Raw genomic sequence first — 18,853 nt, 5'->3', positions numbered from 1 at the left:
TGATTGAGCACCAAGTGGAAACCCAGGGGAGCTCAGCTATATGCAATGCACCTGAGTGACTGGAGGCGCTGGAGCCAGGATCCATCCCTTCCCAGACCTCATTTAAGGGTTGGCAAGGGAGGCAAAGGTATCTTTTGCTGGAGACCTCTGTGCACCTCAGGCCTTCTGAAGGTAAGCAGCTCTTTTCCTTCATTTTTGCAGCTGCTGCATTTGGGCTTGTTCTTATTTGCTCTAGCTAATGACTTTGCTATCCTATTGTTACTGCAGTACTTTCCATCCTATTATGGCATTACAATGTGTTATCCAGAGTGGAGTGACTAGGTGGAGCAAGTACTCAAACTCATTTCACATTGGAAATTTCAGAATTTTTTTCAGACTAGCCAAACAGTGATTAAAGTACATAAAACTTCAGAACTGTTGAGCTTCTCTTTTTGAGAGGTAAGATTTTCCTTCCTACTGCATCTTCATGTAACCTCCCATGGTGCTTCTTGTTTCACTTCAGGGATGATCTCAGGTCCCAAATCATCCATCCTCATGAGATTTTGAAGGAATGGGAGAACAAGTTCTCAAAGGAACAGATAGCGTTAAAACCACTCTAGATCTTGTTCCCTGCCTGATTTTGATGGCTGAATACTTTTGGGGGGATGACGGCCCATTTGGGGATGGGGAGATGTAGAGCCCATATGGGAATGGAATTGTTTAGGCTTTGCTCAATCCATAGCAAATCAGGACCAAAGAAACAAGGATTTCTTAGCACACTATGAGAAAAGTTAATTTTTGTTGAGAAAAAAAGAAAATAGAAGGCAGTCCTTTTTTGGCACATGTCTCCTTCTGCAGTGGACTTTTCCTAGAGTCCAAATCCTACTGCAGCTAAAATCTCCAATTATAGTAAGAGGTACTTGCAATACAGGTTATTTTGATGGACGTAATACCCAAAACTAAGCTTTTTACCATCTGTTCGTCCCTAAAATTTGAAAGCAAAGAGAACATATTTCACCACTACGTCAGTGAAAAGTAAGATAAATGCTATTTAAATGCATGTACAGCATATGTTCTTTCTTCTATGCCACGTTTATCTGTAATGCTTTTACTCATTTCTCTGGAGACAAAAATCAGTGGGAAAAAGAAAAAACATCTTTCCCCACAATGAGCCCTTCCACAGACCCTAATTTTCTGAACACAAGTGAGAGATGGGAACTCTACTTATGTACCAGTGAGAATGGACTATGCAAAATCACACTGTTTTTTCCCCATCCAGTTCTCTCTCCCATCAACTTCAGTGATGGGAGTAGGTAGGAGGACTTGGAGCACTGGGGAGTCATGGCAGAATAAATCTCTGGTGACCCTGGGGTGTAAGGGTTTGTGTTAGGTGGGCATGGGAAGTTTGTATCCCCGGCTGATCCTCTGCAAGAGGCCACCACCACTCAGAGACACCTGTTCTTCTTTGCTTCCAACACCCTCAAAAAGCTCCGTTTGCAGAAGGAAGCATGTGGTACTGATGAGTCAGACGCCTACCAAATTCTCAGGTGATAGGAATGCGATTGCACAGCAAATCTGACTATAGCAGAGCAACTAAGGTACAAGGTCAAAGCTAGGACATAACCCTTCATCAATAATACTTTGCTCACTAGCTCAACTTCCCAGTCATTCTGTCTACCACATGAGCACCTGATATAGTGGGTGGGCCCAATCTCAGCTCCACAAAGGAACCCTGGAGGATGCACGAGTGCTGTTAGCTGGGAACATGAGAGGAAGTCCTGCACAATGTGTTTAATTAGTTTGTCTTTGAAAAATAGGTCTCTTCAGGCTATATTGTTGTGGGTTTGTTGAAGCATTAGCATCCCAAATCACTTGTCAGTTTTGAAAATGTAGGTTGATAAGATGAAGGAATTTGGTTATTGCCCCTACAGGGAAGCAAGAGTCTTTGAGTCCTGCCCATTATTTCCTCAAATCTGCAGGCTCATAATCTGTATGCAACAGCTTTGCTAGGAGTTTCAAAAGCTGCCTCCTGGCTGCACTCAACATGCAGATCTTGCATGCTGCTTAGAGACTCTTCAGCAAATCTTCCCTGGTTCACTGAAGGACACTCTGCATTCAGCTCCTGGTGCTTTTCCCCTTCCCAGGCTGCACCTTGGGTCAAAGTTCTGCTTCTGCTGGGTCACCATCAGAAGCAGCACATGGGAAAGGGGGAAAGGACTCAGAGCTTCAGCTCCTGCCTTCATCACATCAGGCCTTTCCTTCAACTACTGACAGACACTTCCATAAATGCACCAGACTGAAATTCCATTCTTTAAAAAAAAAAAAAAAAAAAAAGTGAGGAAGAGAATAAAGGGCAGATAAGTGCTTGCAAGGAAGACTTTATTATTAAAAAAAGTTTAAGAGATGTAACATGATTATATTTCTAGCTCCACTTCCCATCTGTTCACCTTCCAAACTGACATTTAAGGAAGTTGAGTTTACTATGCTAGAGGCATCAGCAGCATTGGATTGAGTGGATCACATTCCAGACTACTCTCAAGCTACTCAACACTTGCCTAAAGCTCAGGTTTTATTTGTTTTTCCTGCAGCAGAGTGGCCTTGATCTCCAGAAATGCCCTTTTCTTGTCTGCAACCCTCTCTGCCTCCATGTCTGCCTCAAGCATTATCTGTTGCTCTACAGTGCATGACTTGGGAGCAGGGCTCAAACCTTACTTGCCCGAGAGCACTTTCTGTGGGACACAGGGAACCTCCAACAACAGTTGTAGGGGTCCAGAGGTTAGAAGTCACAGACCCAACACTGAACCAGATCCTAGGTTCCTCTGCTCTTAACAGCTGTAAAGGAAAAGGAACATCTGAACTCTCCTGTCTCAGACAACACTGTTGTTGCCCAACAACAGTGCAAAGGAACAAAAGGAGAAAAAGGATTTAGCTGATAAGAACTCACTGGGAAATGTGGAGGTGCACTGCTTTCTCCCTTTCCTTTGCAGTAAGACCCATACTGCACCTTCAGTGGAAAGCATCTCTAGTTACGGGTACACAACTCAGGTTCCTATGAATACAAGTCTAATCATACAGTTGCATTTATAAACTTGTCATTTTTTTTACTAATGACACAAGCTGGGGAGGGGAGAACAAGGGAGCAGCCACCCTCTGAAGCACCTCTTCTGTCTTTTCTGTCTCCCACAGGAGCAGGGCACCAGCAACATTTTATAGACCTGTGATTTCCTGGAAGTTTATATAGCATGAAAGTAGAAGAAGTGATAAAATATGCAGTTTAATTGCAAAAAAACCCATGTACTAATCTCACTAATGTGAGAGATTAAAACTGTAAATGTGTGAGGCTTCAAGGTGGTTACACAGATTTAAAGCGAATTTTCCTTCTAAGTTTTTCTATCCAAACTCATATTTTTTGGTATCCTGGACCTTACAATCGACTTTTATTTGTTTTATTTTTATGAATGACGGTATAATATTTTCACAAGGGGCTCTCTTACTCTAGATTCCTTTATATGCAGGATTTCCATTAGCTTCTCAGAGCCATTTTTGTCACACTAGGCTGCTTTAGTGGCTGCAAGCATTACTGTGTCACACTGAGTTGTGTTAATAGCTCATGTTTTCCCTTTGTGGAGGGCTAGTGGAAGGACTGTGCACTGAAAATTTGGTAGAATACTGTTTTGAGAACTTGATACCATCTGGAAAGACTCAGAATATAATGGTGATAGAACTCAAGACTGGAAGACACCACTTGAACCAAAGAATGGCTTGGAAGGGATCTCAAAGATTATCCATTTCCAACCCCATTGCTATGAACAGGGTTTTGATTTGGATAGTAGGAATGAGCAGTTTTTTCCTCAGTAACAGCAGATGCCTGACTCGCACATCCCTAGCAGCTTCAGATCTATAAAACCCTGAGCTCTGGTAGAGCTTTAGACCCCGCAGACTCCTCTGTTTCCAATGCTTCCTGCAAACCCAACTCAAACATATTGAACTGTCACGAGAATTGACTTTGGGACCGAATTCCTACAGAGATCTCTCGTGTCAACTCTGTACCAGTTACATTTTAATGCTAGGAGGGGGGAAAACCTGAACATCACTTTGCAAATGTTAAGCTATTAAACTAGCAAATGATTTGAGACAAGAGTAAGTATACAGGGTCAGCTTTCTTTCAAACACTTCTAGGGTACATAATGTGTAGCATGCTTCATGCAAATACCGTGGCCTTGAGGTTTTTCCTTGTGGCTTTGTTCATTCTCTCATCTCTGCAAGGAGGCAGGAGGAATAAATAGATGTTTTTATCACCACTTTTTTGCTTTCAGAAAGTTCACATACTGCATTTTTGACATTATGTAAATTAAAAATCACCATGGCATTACCTGAAATAAACTATTATATCACTCCTTTCACGCTGCTCTAGTTAAGATACTGTCAGCATTTCCATTACTAGCCCTTATTTCAAGGAGCTTCAAACTTGGTGGTAGAAAGGTGGGGAAACTTTTTTCTTAATGGGAATTTATAGCAAGTTCCCAGCCTGAGGAATTCCTCATTTTCTTCAGATTCTAACAAAAATCCTTGCCTGTTTTCCTTTTGAAGCATAATGAGAAAACCAATCTTCCAAAAGTTTAGGGGTATAGCAGAAGCCTTATGAAAGGTAGGGAAAACTGAAAACATAGATAGGAAGTTTCATCAAAGAAGTGGGGTCTTCTATGTAGTAAGAACATAAAATTTCCATTAATAGGTCTATGAAGTGCAATCACATAATTATCTGTGTAAATTTAGTGTGAGTCTTCAACAATATAATAAAGCATATGGTACATCACTGCATACATTGTACTAGAAATTCCATTTTTTGTGTACTTCAAGCACACGTACACAATGTGCTCTCACAGGATACCAAGAAATTTAGCACTTGCTCTTCAAAAACAGCTCTGGAAGCCTCCACAGGGCACGTTCTCATTCCCAAAGATAACTGCTGAAGGCCCCAGTACAAAAAGCACAAGTGATCAGGTGTTCCAGAAGGCCAACTTGTAGAACTCACCCACTATATAACTTCAGTGTGACTTAAGCACTTAGAGCTCAATTTTATTTCTTAGTCCTGTGTTACTGCCCTACTTCTGGACAATTCTGGCATCAGCCTCACTAAACGAGTGCAGATTCAGCCCAGCTCCAGTGTTGGGTACCAGTGCTGGGTACAGAGCAGCAAGTACGATCATGACATGCGAATGCACTGCTTTAGAGAAAATGCTTGTGGCTCCATTCCTGCTTGTGGGCTCTAAGCTGAACTCCACATGAGCCTTTTGGAAGACATCTGTTTTCAGAAAGCCACACAATGAAAAACAAGAAGAAAAGGAGAACAAATTTTTCCTCTATGTAGGGTATAACAAGGAATAATGGACTTAAATTGCACAGCCAGGGAGATTCAGACAAGACATCAAGACGAACTTTGTAACAGCAAGGGTAGTTAAACACCAGAAAAAATGGCCCAGGGAAAGCACAAAATCCCCACTCTGGGAGGTTTTAAGCAAAGATTAGACAAATGCCTGACAGGAGTGACAATTTTGATGCTCCTCTGGGGCAAGGGATTATATCTTGATTTCCCTTCCTATCTTATTTCCCACAGCACTCTGGAAATCCTTTCAAAACAGAAAGAATATGTGTTTTGATGTCTCATGTTCTATTCTGTGTGCTTCCATGTAATCATCCTGGCCAGGACGCTGCACCCTGGCTGTCTCCTCTGGATCTGCATGGATGCCATTGGCTCCTTCAATAAAGCAGGAGGAGCAGCCCCTCAGTGCTGGCTGCTGACAAGTCCCCAGTAGTGAGGGGACAAGAGCCCAGTTTGTGCGCCATGGGAAGTTTCACAAGCAAAACACACACAGTCAGTTGCAGGCTTTGTTTGGAAATATTTCTTGTTTCCTGCTGCTGCAAGAAGCTAAGAGGGAGAACAAACCCAAACAACAATTCACTCAGCCTCCTCAGTGCCACTCATTTTTCCACCCCCAGTAAAACAAATTACTGGCTAAGAAGCAAGGGAGAGCCAACCAGCACAGAGGAAAAGCTGATAGTCCTTTCTGACCATGCTTCACTCTTCAGCCACTCCTCTTCCTCACTCTGAAGGCTCCTCAGGCCCCTTTTTTGTGCCCTGATTCAGGGTCTTCTCCTGACGCCACAGGTTGCCTTGCTCTCAAAGAGGAGCTCAGGGGAGATATTGTTGCTGACATCCTGACAGGAGGTGTTAGTGAGGAGAGGGTCAGCATCTACAACCAGGTAACAGCAATAGGACAAGAGATAATGGCCTCATGTTGCCCCAGGGGAGGCTCAGGTTGGGTATTAGGGATGAGTGTAAGGTAATGGGCTGCCTGGGAGCCGTGCAGCCACCATCCCTGGAGGTGTTCCAGAACTGTGGAGATGTGGCACTGAGGGATGTGGTCAGTGGGCACAGTGGGGTGGACTGAAGTTGGACTTGGTGATCTTAGGAGCCTTTTCCACTCCGTGTGGTTCAATTCATAACTCCCCAGTCAGGCTTTTTGCTGCATCTTTAGTCTAACTAAACCAAAGACACTGTATCACTTTTTCCAGCCTACACTAGAATTGAAATTCAAGAAAGTATGTGGCTGCAAGCTGTAATCTACCTTTCTCAAGGTAGATTCATGTGATCACACATTGCTTGGCTGTCAACAGAGAGGGCCACCAAAGCAAATGGCATGGAGAGCCATACCTTTTGAATTCATTGCAGTTAAGCTGATTCCTTGGTTTGTGCACACCTCAAGGCCCTTGATTATGGCTTGCCCATCCAAAGAAAAGAGCAGAGTGTTTTCTTTTTCTGGTATCAAGCACCTATCTTTGCATGCACAGCCCTTACAATGGGGAAGCCCATCATGCGAAGCCTCAGCTGCAGCTCCGTCCCCCCACCTTTGAGCTGCTGGGGCAGATTTTACGTTCAGAATATGGATATGATGTTTCACAGTCCTTCCTCCATTTTTCTATCATCAGCAGCCATAATGTTGGCAAATACAGGGACAGACAAAAGGGACTCAGAATTTTTTATTTTTTATTTTTTAAATGTATGTAGGCACATATATATGTTTTTCATTTTTGGATGTTTCCTTTAATCATATCTTGAATTAATGCAGGGCTTGTTCATTCGGAGCTCTCATTACCCTCTTAATTAACTGTGCACAGATGGAAAAAGTCGGAATTGCTTCACTCGAGTTGTTCTGCTAGTTTTAAAATGAGATGGCAGATGGAGGACAAGGCAGAAAGGGCTCAGCTCAGAGGTAGGAGACAAGTTTTCAAGCTGTCACTGAAACGTCAACAAACGCTCCATCTGTTTATGAGGAGCACCAGGCAGAGGCAGTTTTAAGTGCCATCTACAGACGTGAGTTCAAAGAATTCCAAACAATTAGCAGCAAAATGGAAGTTGCAGTTTCAGTCTGGTACATTCCGAGATGCACCAGGACATTGTCAGCTCAGATTGCTGCTGGCAGAGCTGGGTGCTTGCAGTGATATTCTCATATCACAATGAGCTCAGGATCCTCAGGGCTGGTGTGGTTTGCTCAGACAGCATCCCCAGAGCTCTGAGTGTGCAAACCTAGGAAAGGAGAGAAGCTCCCAAACCCCCTGAAGGAAGTGAACCTATTGAGCTCAATAACTTACCCCCAGTGAAACAGCTCTGAAGATGTACTCAAAGAAAGGGAGAGGTCCTCAGCTGAGGACCTCAAATGCAGACACTATTTTTGAAAAGTCTTCTTTGGTTTCAGCTTTCCAAAGGTTACCAGTGAGTGATCCTTGGGCAAGGGGAAAAAAGAAAAAATTAAAAATAAATCAGTGCTGGACTTTGGGAAATGCAGTCTGTTTGTGATAGCTGAAGAAGCATATACAAAGTGATGCAGGTAAGAAGGAATAAACTTCTGCCATCTCTTTTTCCCAGAAAAGCTCTTCTCAAACTGCTCCAGGGGGACGTTAAATAGTTATGCTGTCAGAAATAACACGCACATGCTGATCTTAATGCAGGAGGGCACTGCACTGTTATTACTGTTTTAGAAGAGCAGCAGTGTTATGTAAAATAACCGTGTCAGGGCTACGTGTAGTACAGTGGCAGTGGATATTTAAATAACCTCAGAAGCCTACAAGGAACACATCTGTTTCCTCACACAGAAGCAGACTTATGCAAGCAGTATGCATCTGTATCTAGGCTTCATTGGTTTAGATATGGTTAGCAGGCACGGTTATTTGAAACTGAATTGTACCCATGTGGTTCCCATGTAGTCAGTGCTGCTAGAAGAAACTTATATTAAAAAAATTCTGCACAACTTCCTGTCATTCTTTTCTTTGGGGAAAACAAGGTGTGTTACATGATACGAAGATCCAGGCCTTCATCTACAGACCTTCAGTTCAAAGCCAGTACTGTGGACTTGAGTCCTAACAAGCTTCAGAAATGTCTGCCTCGGCTCCTACACTTTTCAAAGCCTTCTGTTTTAAAAATTTGATTATATTTAAGAGTTCCCAAACACAAAACTGAAGTGAGAAACACTTTTTGAGGACCTTCCTAGCAAAAGCCTGAATGCTTTCTATTTTCTTTTGATACAGCCTGTTTCTGTACCTAGCTTTGCTTAGAGATGGAGAGCATAGAGTTAAACCTATGTCTGAACTAAGACATTAAGGTTCTTTCAGCAGGGTGAGAAGATCCATATGCCCAAGGGGAATCATCACCTCCATTTTGCCTCCAGAGCTATTCATGCAGCATCCAGGTCCCTAAATGCCATCACCATCAATTGATGCCCAGGCTACAGAGATAATGCCTACTGAGAACTAAAAAGTTCAGTAGAGCACAGCCCACTGCAGGTGACACCAGGACACTACAGCCACCTGCAGTGCACCAGAGGGGAACCTGGAGATGGCCCTGCCATAAAAAGGATGGAAAAGTGATTTTCTTCAGGCTGCTGCCTAGGGAGTTTAAAAAGCACCAATCTCATGAACCATTTTTTCCTGTAGGAAGAAGTAAAAAGCAAAAAGAAATAAAGGCAAGGCTTGGATAAGAGCAGAAGTTAATCTCTGTGCATGTTCTCCGTCTGACAAGACAGTACCCTTCCCAGGGGCTTCTTATCACAGCTTCAGTTCCCCCAAGGTCACAGATCAGGCTAATTACACCCTGATAAGCACAGTCCTTGCTCATCTGCAGTTAGATACTGAGGTTCCTCATTTTCTGCTCTGAACATTGGCACAGCTTCACCAGCCCATAGCACTTACAATAATGCACTTCTCCAAACTGACTGCAGTTCAAAGGCATGACAAGCAGTTCTGGTATTAACATCAGAACTCCTAGTACCAAAATAGAGCCATGAGATGCCAGTATTTTGGAATGAGATGCTCTCAAGGGCTTCTTGTGGCAAAACCCTTCAATCCACACTACACAAGCAAAAGAAAAATGAAACCCAAATGCACACCAAATCCCACAGCATCTGCTGCAACTATCTTTTCCAGTCTTGTTAAAAAAAAAACAAGTGTCCCATCATAGAGTCACCTGCAGTGATAGAAAGAGAAAGGTTATTTCCTTGTCCTGGGAACTCTGCATTGAGCTGAGAGGTTAGTCACTTCATGGGCTGCCCATATTTTTGGGGGCTCCTTGTGCCACTTACAAATTGATCCATAATAGTGGATTGCAGAATAGAATGTACTGTAGAGTCCATACACACACTCAAAATCAAGAACAGACCCCATAGATCCCACATAGCAGCTGTTCTCCTGCCTCCCAATGCACCTGCACACAAGGACTGAAGCAAAGGATGGGATTTCTTCCTTAACCATTATCAGTTGCCCAGGTTAGCAGATATTCCCGTCAAGGATGCTCCGTGCAGAGTCCCCATGGGAATCCAACCCAGAGCTGCTCCCAACACCCACCACCATCCTGAAGCCTGCACAGGGGTCACTGGGCACTCCCTGAGCCACAAATTTATTTTAAATGAGAAGATAACAGTTTACTTCGCTCTCACTCTTTGCTCCTCTTTTCTAAAACAGGTACTTAAATCATTCAATGAATAATAAGCATGTTCACCCAACCCAATTTTAGGCAATTTCCATTTCAGTACCAATATCATCCTCAAACATACTTTTCCCTTTATCTGTGGAATGGACTGTTCTGCACTGCACCTTAAATAGAAAGTGCTATGCTAGCTAAATGCTGCCTTTCAGCTATTACAATAAATATCTGACAGTGAAGAAAATAAGAAAAGAGGCAGGCGGGGACTGATCTGCCTTGTCATATGCTAGCAAGTTGGCACTGAAAGCTCTGTCAGTCCATTAGCTGCTGTTAATTTCCTTGTTCTTCATGGCAAAGGTGGCCATAATTGGTGGAGCTGCTGAAAATATCACATAAATGGGGTGATTCACACTCAGAACTGTCACTGTAATAAAATCCCATTTAGAAAATGTCCCCTTCACCCAAAGGAAAAAAAGCAGGCATCAGAGCCTGCCCTCCCCCTATTCTCTTGTAGGAATACACGACCCATCAGCATCAGACAGCAGCACAGATCTGTCCATCTCTGAAGACCAGTCATAATTTAAAAGGGCCTTCAAGCCTGATGGCCCATAATCAGCTCAGACAACAGCTTTTATTTATGTATTTCTAGTGGGACTTGCAGACTGGATAAAAGCCAAAGAAACAGAGAGAAATATAAAGTGAACTTAAAATTCTGGCCACCATCAGTATCATTACAGTGTACGTAAGCATGTGTGTGGCTGAGGAAGCGATAGATGCGAAAAGAAATAAGCGGAGCTGGCTTGAGGAGAGACAGCTTGCCAGGAGCCTGGCTGCTTTACACAGCTGTGCTTCCCCTTTGAGTTCAGTGCCCCCACAGGAGGCACAGGAGGGATGGGGAAAGGCGATGGCACACCTTGACTGAAGGGTGAATCATGCAGAGGTGTTACAAAGGGTTTGAAATACTGTGATCTTGATTTTTGGTATGATCCAAGGGTCAGACAAAAAAAAAAACAAAACAAAAAAACCCAACAAAAACAACAAAAACTTTACCTTGGACAAATCTTAGTGAGATCTGTTCAGAAATCATCACAGGTATTAGTTAACTTCAGAGGAATATGAGATCACAAATCTGTTAGATTTCTGTCAGAATGCTAAAATACTTCAATCCTACACAAAAACTATGGGAGAAGCAGAAATGTGATCTTCCCTGGGCTAATAGGTGATGCTATACTTATTTCGTCCTTGGTGTATTCCTGCCCTGATCATCTCCCAGCAGTGAAGCCTCTGCTAAATTTTCCACCAAGACAGTCTAATATTTGAGAAGTTCCAATGCCTGGGTCTAAAGTTTGCATGCAATACCCAGGGCATGAGGAACTCAGGAATTCTTCCATAGTTACAAGAGATTCTGGAAATTGGCTGTCTATGGTCTACCCTGAATATCACAGCAGCTGGGTGGAAGTACACAGCTGGCTGTTTCATTGCTCACTCACTGCACATGTAATTAACTCACCAGACATATCACTAGTTAACGGATTCCCAATAGTCAAAGAGAAATATTTTCACTGGGTTATATAGGAGCCAGAAAGATTCATGCCACGCTGACACCAAGAACCAACTGCAGGTGTAGGACCAGGTGTGTGCCCACCTTCTGAACTGCGTGCCCAGAAGCACAGGACAGAAAACAACCACAAGTCAAGGTTTGATGGTGAGAGACACTGAACTTGACTCTGGTCCTTCTTAAAAGGATAAGGAGGAGGATTTGCAGTCGAGGGTATGGCGTTTCCCCTTCTGAGCTGGTTAGGTGAAGCCTGTCATCAAAAGGGCTGGATTTTGAGTGCTTTGCAGCCACGCTCCCTAAAATATTTACTCAGTGTCCACTGGAGCAGTTTGCAAAGCCATCAGCAATCACTAACCTTCCTGAGCAGCCTGAGTGAGCAGTGAAATGAAAGACTTCAGTAAAGCCTTCAAATAGGTGGCGAGATTAATCTCGTCAAGTGTAAACACTTCTTGACTCAGCAGTGGGGGGGGAATGGGAGGCCAGTCTTCTTTTTTTTTTTTTGTGACATACCCACAGCTGTCGGTGTTCCCAAGTTGACTCTTACAGAACAAAAGGTATTGTTGAGAGGATATGGGAGAAAAACTTGATGTCAGGGACAAAGCTAACCTGCGGGGCTGTGATGTTAAAGGGCAGCGTTTGTTAGTTCTACTCAGGCAGACCTTACATTAGCAGTGAAAAGCTCTCCTGGAAGGTAGCATGCAGAGAAAGGGCTCGCAGTGAACTCCCAAAGGCTTCTACCTGCCTCTCAGCAAGGTTTGGTGGGAGGTGTGTATAGACAATCATCTTTGTTAGAGCGAAAAACAAATTGAGGAATGTCCCTCCCTACGCCCACAGGACTCCAGCCAAAAATAATCCAATAACATCAGGAAGTTTGTTTCAGGTTTTAACCTTTTGATGTGATCAAGCTTGTTACAGCCTCACCAATCACCCAAGAGCCTGGAGCTCATCTCCAACCCATGCCCTGCACTAATTACCAATGGCTCAAGACAAAGCAGATCAGTTCAGCAGAGTACTTCAGCACACAGAGGCAGACCCAATCGACTGCAACAGACCCTGAGCACACACTGAGCTAAGGAGGCACAGAAGTGCTTTGCACACCAGTACTGTGATCAGAACAAACATCATGTCACCCGAATCACTCTATGAAATTGAAGCTCTGGGGACTTCTCTTGCAGCTCAGTGAGACAGCAAATTAAGATCACCTGAATGACACCTGGAAGCACAAAACACTGAAGTCAATGACTGCAGCAGTTCATTCCTCTCAGCATTGCCTACATCAGACAAACAAGTACCTGCAGATCGCTTTGTAAGCAATACCCTGAAACAGCACCTTCAGCGTGGCCCTAACAGTTGGTGCCAACTATTGTGATAGCTAGAATGAGCCAAGAAAAGCAGGAATCTGGCTTGAAACCAAGAACAGGTTCTAAAGATTAAGATATTTTAGCTAATGTGGAGATGCAGCAAGTAGAACGATACAGAAGCAGTAGAAAAGGAAAAACGAGTGATGAATGGGATGGCAGCCTTTACAGGAATTCACAAAGGGGCAAGCCTCGGTAGAGTTATTGTGTTCCTATTGTGAAAGGCCACAGCAGGAGCAGCCAGCAGAGGAAAAAAGCTATCTTTTGTAACACTGATGACCTCCCTTCCACAAAATACCCTCCTTTCTGCCAAAGTGCCTGTGGCTGTCATGCTGTAGTCCATTTGTGTATCCTTCACAAATCATGTCTTTATGATGAGCTAAGTCAAATATGACACGTCACACTAGGACTAATCCCATTTCTCTCCTTGAGGAGATGGCACAGTGAAACACAATTGGGCCCCACATCTCTTTATATCAAGCCTGTTGTAATTTTTCTAGGTTGTTCTACAGTATTTATTGCTTTAGTATATCCTCCTCCTTTGCAAGAGGTATTTATCATCACAAGCAATCTCACTGCAGTGTCAGTGATGGTCTGTACTGCTTTTGACTCCTAACAGTACACAAAAAAACAATTCCCTAAGCACTTGGTAATTGATCCACCTTTATCCAACCATGTTGTCTCCTTTTGGCAATCCACAAAGATAAGATGCAACCTTTGAATTTTATCCATCCCTCCCCTTCATTTCATAAGTGAATCGCTATTCAAGGCTACTGGAAAGTGTCAGATTAAGGGGAGTAATGGATGATGCACTATAAAACGGGTAACAGCATAAAACCTCCATGCCCCCATCCCCTCACAGCACACTATGTAATAATCACAGTAAGTCTTTAAGTAGTTTGAGTTTTCTACTGGATCTCACTGCCTTTTACACTATTTCTGCAACAGAAGACAAGCACAGTTTCAGGATCTTGGTACGCAGAAGGAGCATAACATTACAAAGTAATTGAAATTGGAAGGACCTCTACAGGTCACCTGGTCCAACCCCTTACTCAAAGCAAGGACAACTTCAAAGTTCCATTAGGCAAGCTGATAACTGATTATTTAGGACCCCTGCAGTCTCTCTGTATAAAGACTGCCTAGACTGGCTTGCTTTATGCTGCCTTAATCTTGCTCAAGTCAGACCACCTCTTTATGTCAGATGACTACATCGTCTCTCTAACCCAAAAACACTCAACTCCAAAGGAACACCATTTAATACATCTCCCGAAGGCTTTCTAAGCTTAGACAATCTTATCAGAGAGAGAGAAAAAAAAAAAAAAAAAAAAAGAGCATAAAAGAAAGGAAGAAACTCCCAAGCAAAGCCAGCAAACAGAACTGGACTAGAACCAAGACTTCATCCTCCTACCTACCACCAGCTGAGCACACTTCCTTCGCTTCCAGCAATACTCAGCTCCTCAAAACTACCAGCACCCCTCTGGAGTCTTTCCACCAACCAGCATAATTCTCAGCTAAAGATCATCAGAAATCATCACTCTATCTTACCTGGCTGCAGGTTTCAATCTCCATCAGCTCAGGGCAGGCTGGAACTCACAGCTGCAAAGCTCTGTGCATTAAGGCTCCTTATCAGGACTAACAGGACTTGGTGCCTCCCCCTTGAAAGGAAAGAGACTAATCTAATTAGCACCTGAAAACAGCAGAAATGAGGTCACTCACTTCCTGTGTAAAGCTTAATTTTGTATAATTTATTTTTACATTTTCTAATTGAGTGAATATTAATTGACGAGAGTTTAATGCAGAAGATGAAGACATTAAACTCTCATTAACAAACACTGAATCCTATTCATCCCCAAACACTTCACATCTGCAGCATTAAGTTATCAAAGAAAAAAAACGCTATGATTTATGTCATTTTCCAGTGGAAAAAGGAAGACCATGAATCTGCTTTATCAGCTGATTATCTGCAGTGTGACACATGGCTCCACCAGCACTGTTGATTGGACATGGGTCCTGGTGATGCACTGGCATGCCAAATCCATGTTGTTCCCTTTCATGTTGTGAATCCCAGAATGGAGCTGGGAAGATGACTTGGGCAATATAGAATCATTAAGTTTGGAGAAGACCTCTAAGATCCCTAAGTCCAACCCCAAACCATCCCACCATGCCCTCTGACCACATCCTTTGCTGCCACATCTCCATGGTTCTGGAACACCTCCATAGTCGGTGACTCCACCACTCCCTGGGCAGCACTGCCAGTGCATCTCTGCTCTTTCTGAGAAGAAATGCTTCCAACCTGAACCACCGGTGCAACGTGAGGACATCATCTCTCACCCTATCACTGTTACTTGAGAAAAGATATATAGCTTTGCCTGAAATCCATGGAAATGGGTTATCAGGGAGAGCACAGGACAGCAGTGTTTTGGAGCTGGTGTCAGTATGGTCTCTCTGTGCCAAAAGCAGTAGACCTTACTGGAGGGCCTGAATAAAATCAATCCCTGTGAGTTTAGCCTGTATTATTTAAACCTGAGGCATTATTTGTTACGTGCAGAGGAATATCATAGAGCTGCAAGCCAAGGCGGGTCGCACACTAGCTGTTAGTCACAGGACTGTTTCTCCACCAGCACCACATGGATGATGAAGGGCAGCAGCTCTCTTCCCACCAGTACAAGGTTCTCCCACCTGCTGAAGCAGCTGTGGCTGATGGAAGCATTAGGACAGTGCTACCATGCAGGGAAAGCCCTTAATGAATGGAGGAGCGAGCTCAGGCTGTTAGCAGAGGCTCCTGCAGCTCCTTCAGCAATCACTCTGGTTTCCCACGAAGGAATACGTGTCAGATTCTTCACTACTTCAATTTACTTTAAATATAAACACTGGGAGATGTCACTCTGCTTCAGAAAACGGAGCGCAGCTGAAATGTACTAAAAGTGTCCCAAAAAGTTATCCCGTGATTTTGAAGCATTTCTTTGTCACGTCGTTTATGATTTAATTAGTGGCAGGTTGTCAAGTAATAGCTATAATCTATAGCTGTATGCACTTGGAGGAATATATCTACCTCATGCTTAAAGCAACAAAGCTATTTCTCCTGGCTCCCCCTGAGCTCACTGCCGGTGGAGTTGCCATCTGCTGATAGTTTGCTGGAATATCACCTGTTCCGTTAAGCACACTCATATAAATGAAACAGAATGTCTTCAACATTATTATTTTTTTTTCTTTAATTTTCAGCAGGTTTTACACCTCAATACCTTCTTCCTTTTTCCAGCAGAAATCTTTTCAGAATGTGAAACCAGAGCTCATCTCTGAAAGCAAACATTAAGTTAAAATGTAGAAGCAGAAATAATAAACTATAAATTGTAAAAATAGCCCAGAGAGTTACATCTGAGAACCAAAACCAGAGGTGACAATGGAGATGCTGAAAAGCTTAGAGAGAAAAACAACCGAGATGGTGAAGTCTGTTTCACATCAACAGGAATTCAATAAGCTGCAGGAAAGGAAAGGCAAGGCAGGGGAATCCAGAAATCAGGCAGAAAACAAGGCAAAGAAAGCCCAGCCACAATGCCCTGCAAACATACCTCAGATGAAGCAGAAAATTGAGCTGTTGATAACAAATAGGAAACTAGCACCTGAACAATAAGGGACTGTGACACGCAGCAACCTGAAAAAGCAAAATTCCTCTCTTTTGGAGAGGACAAAACACAGCGCAGCAGTTTAACCAGGCTCCAGTTTTATTAGTGTGCCTGCTGTCAAACCCAAACGATGCTGTGTCAGATGGGACGACTGGAAAAACTGGGTGGGATCCCAGGGCAGATGGAACTGCACCTTCTCCTTGATGTGATGGCACTGAGACAGCCAAAGGGGCCTTTCACACCACTTTTGTCCAATCTGGAATTTTCTGAAATGGAGGAACTTTGAGCTGAGAGCAGGTTGGCTATGGGGGTCTTTGGGACAGCTGTCACAGCTGGGAGCTTCTTCACTTGCAGCTGACCCTACTGACACTGCTCCTCTCTCAAGGGGAGGTCCCTGCAGCATTTCAGCCCCTGAACTCATGAACATGGCAAGCTCCATCACACAGCAAGCTCCATCACCCTGACATGGGGCAGCTTTCTCTCCATCCAATACACAGCGCTGAAGCAAAGCAGGTGAGGGATTGGCCCTTCCTCCCCAGCAATTTCCTTCTACCAGGGCACAGCATACAGTAAACAAAAAAAAGCAGCTACCATTTGTTATGTGGATGGCAGAACCTCACCTAGGAAATCCAATAGTTACTGATTTCCAGCGGCGCAAAGGGATGCAGGGAGAGGTGATGGATGGTGGCTGAGACCTGTGTGGTGACCTTTCAGTATATTGGAGGACTTGCTGATTTTTTATTTTTTTTTAATGTGGCCATGTTTAATGTTGAAATGGGATTCCTGAATCCGAAGGAGTCCGCATCAAAACGTGAATTAAGGTTAACATTAAACTTGGGAAAACTTATTCCTCCTCCTTCAAAACAAGTCATTTTGACCAACAGAAAACTGCTTGTCTGCGACATTTCACTGGAAAAGAAATGCAGAGTGACAACAGAGGGCTTCATCTGCCTCTGAATTGATGTACTTTCCTCTGAAGGGAGTTTCCCATGAAGCAGAAAACACACTGCCTGCCCACTCCCCCCTCTGCCTGCATTCCACTCTGTGTATGACACAAAGCAGAGGTTCTCCCCTGGTTCTTGCTGGGATGCAGCCTGCATCTATTTAAAGAAACATGAATAGCTTAAAAAGAGCATGTTAGCACTGGCAACATAATCCCCACTCCTAAAAATCACATCAAAGTGACTGCACATTTGGACTTGCCATCTCAGATGCAAACACAGGCTATTGCTGCCCTGTTTTGGGAGTTTGCAGGACATCTCAAGGATGCTGCTACTGAACTGAGATGCCCCGAGGAAAATAAAAGAAGGATGCTCTTTGCTGTAGTTTCACAAAGGCAATTGTTCCAGTCAAGGGCTTGTTGAAGTTCGGCTGTTATAAAAGAGACCTGCTGGAGAAAACCAACTAAAACCCCATAGTGAAATGGACAGTTTGCCAGCTAGAAGCTACCTGCTCTGCCCTTCTGGTGATGAAAGATACCTGCTGGTATTCTTCACAAGATAAGAGATCTTTCAAGGGCCTGTATCAGGTAAACTCACATTTTTGTAGGTGGTGGAAGTCTGATGTAGAGCTGTGCCACCAAATCCATCAGTGCTGTCAGCAGGATGGAAAGATGCAAAAATAAGTTTGTGATGTCCAACCAAAGGATTCTCAGCCCTGCTCTGGTCATGGGTAGGGTGTCACATGTGTCCTCCTGCCTGGGGAAGGCTTGAGCCATGCTTGGAGTGGGAAGAGGGCTCAAGAGGAAATAAACAGAAGATTAAATAGTATACAGAAAAGAAAGTGGTAGTAACTGTGGTAGTAGCCATGTACCATGAGGGTCTGTTGTGACAGCACAAGGGGAAATGGTTTCAAACTAAAAGAGGGCCGATTTAGATTGGACATAAGGAAAAAGTTTTCTACACTAAGGACAGTGAGGCAGTGGCACAGGTCGCCCAGAGTGGTGTTGGTGCCCTGTCCCTACAGACAGGCAAGGTCAGGAGATGGGATCTGAGCACTGATGGAGCTGTGGGTGTCCCTGTGCATTGCAGGGAGTGGGACCAGATGACCTTTAAGGACCCCTTCCAACTCAAACAGTTCTGTGATTCTATGATTCTCTGACTGATGATAGCCAAAATAAGGCACAGTGATGTGGCAGATGTGTCTGGAAGTGACCACCAGATGGGTACAAGGCAACTGTAACATCCAAGGTGAAGGATGTGAGCACGAGATGATATCCAGTGTCAGTGCTGCACTAAACGTGGAATTATTGCAACTGGAGGAGACTTTTTCATGGAAAAGTGGAATTCCCAGTGAGGTTCTGTAGGCTTCTTCATTTTTTAAAGGCAAATCTAACATGTCACTTTTTGCAAATGGAGTT

Source organism: Tympanuchus pallidicinctus, unplaced genomic scaffold (assembly GCF_026119805.1).
Source record: "Tympanuchus pallidicinctus isolate F22 unplaced genomic scaffold, pur_lepc_1.0 scaffold8, whole genome shotgun sequence".
NCBI lineage: Eukaryota > Metazoa > Chordata > Aves > Galliformes > Phasianidae > Tympanuchus > Tympanuchus pallidicinctus.
The sequence above is the reverse complement of the archived record's forward strand: the minus strand, read 5'-3'. Positions refer to the sequence as shown.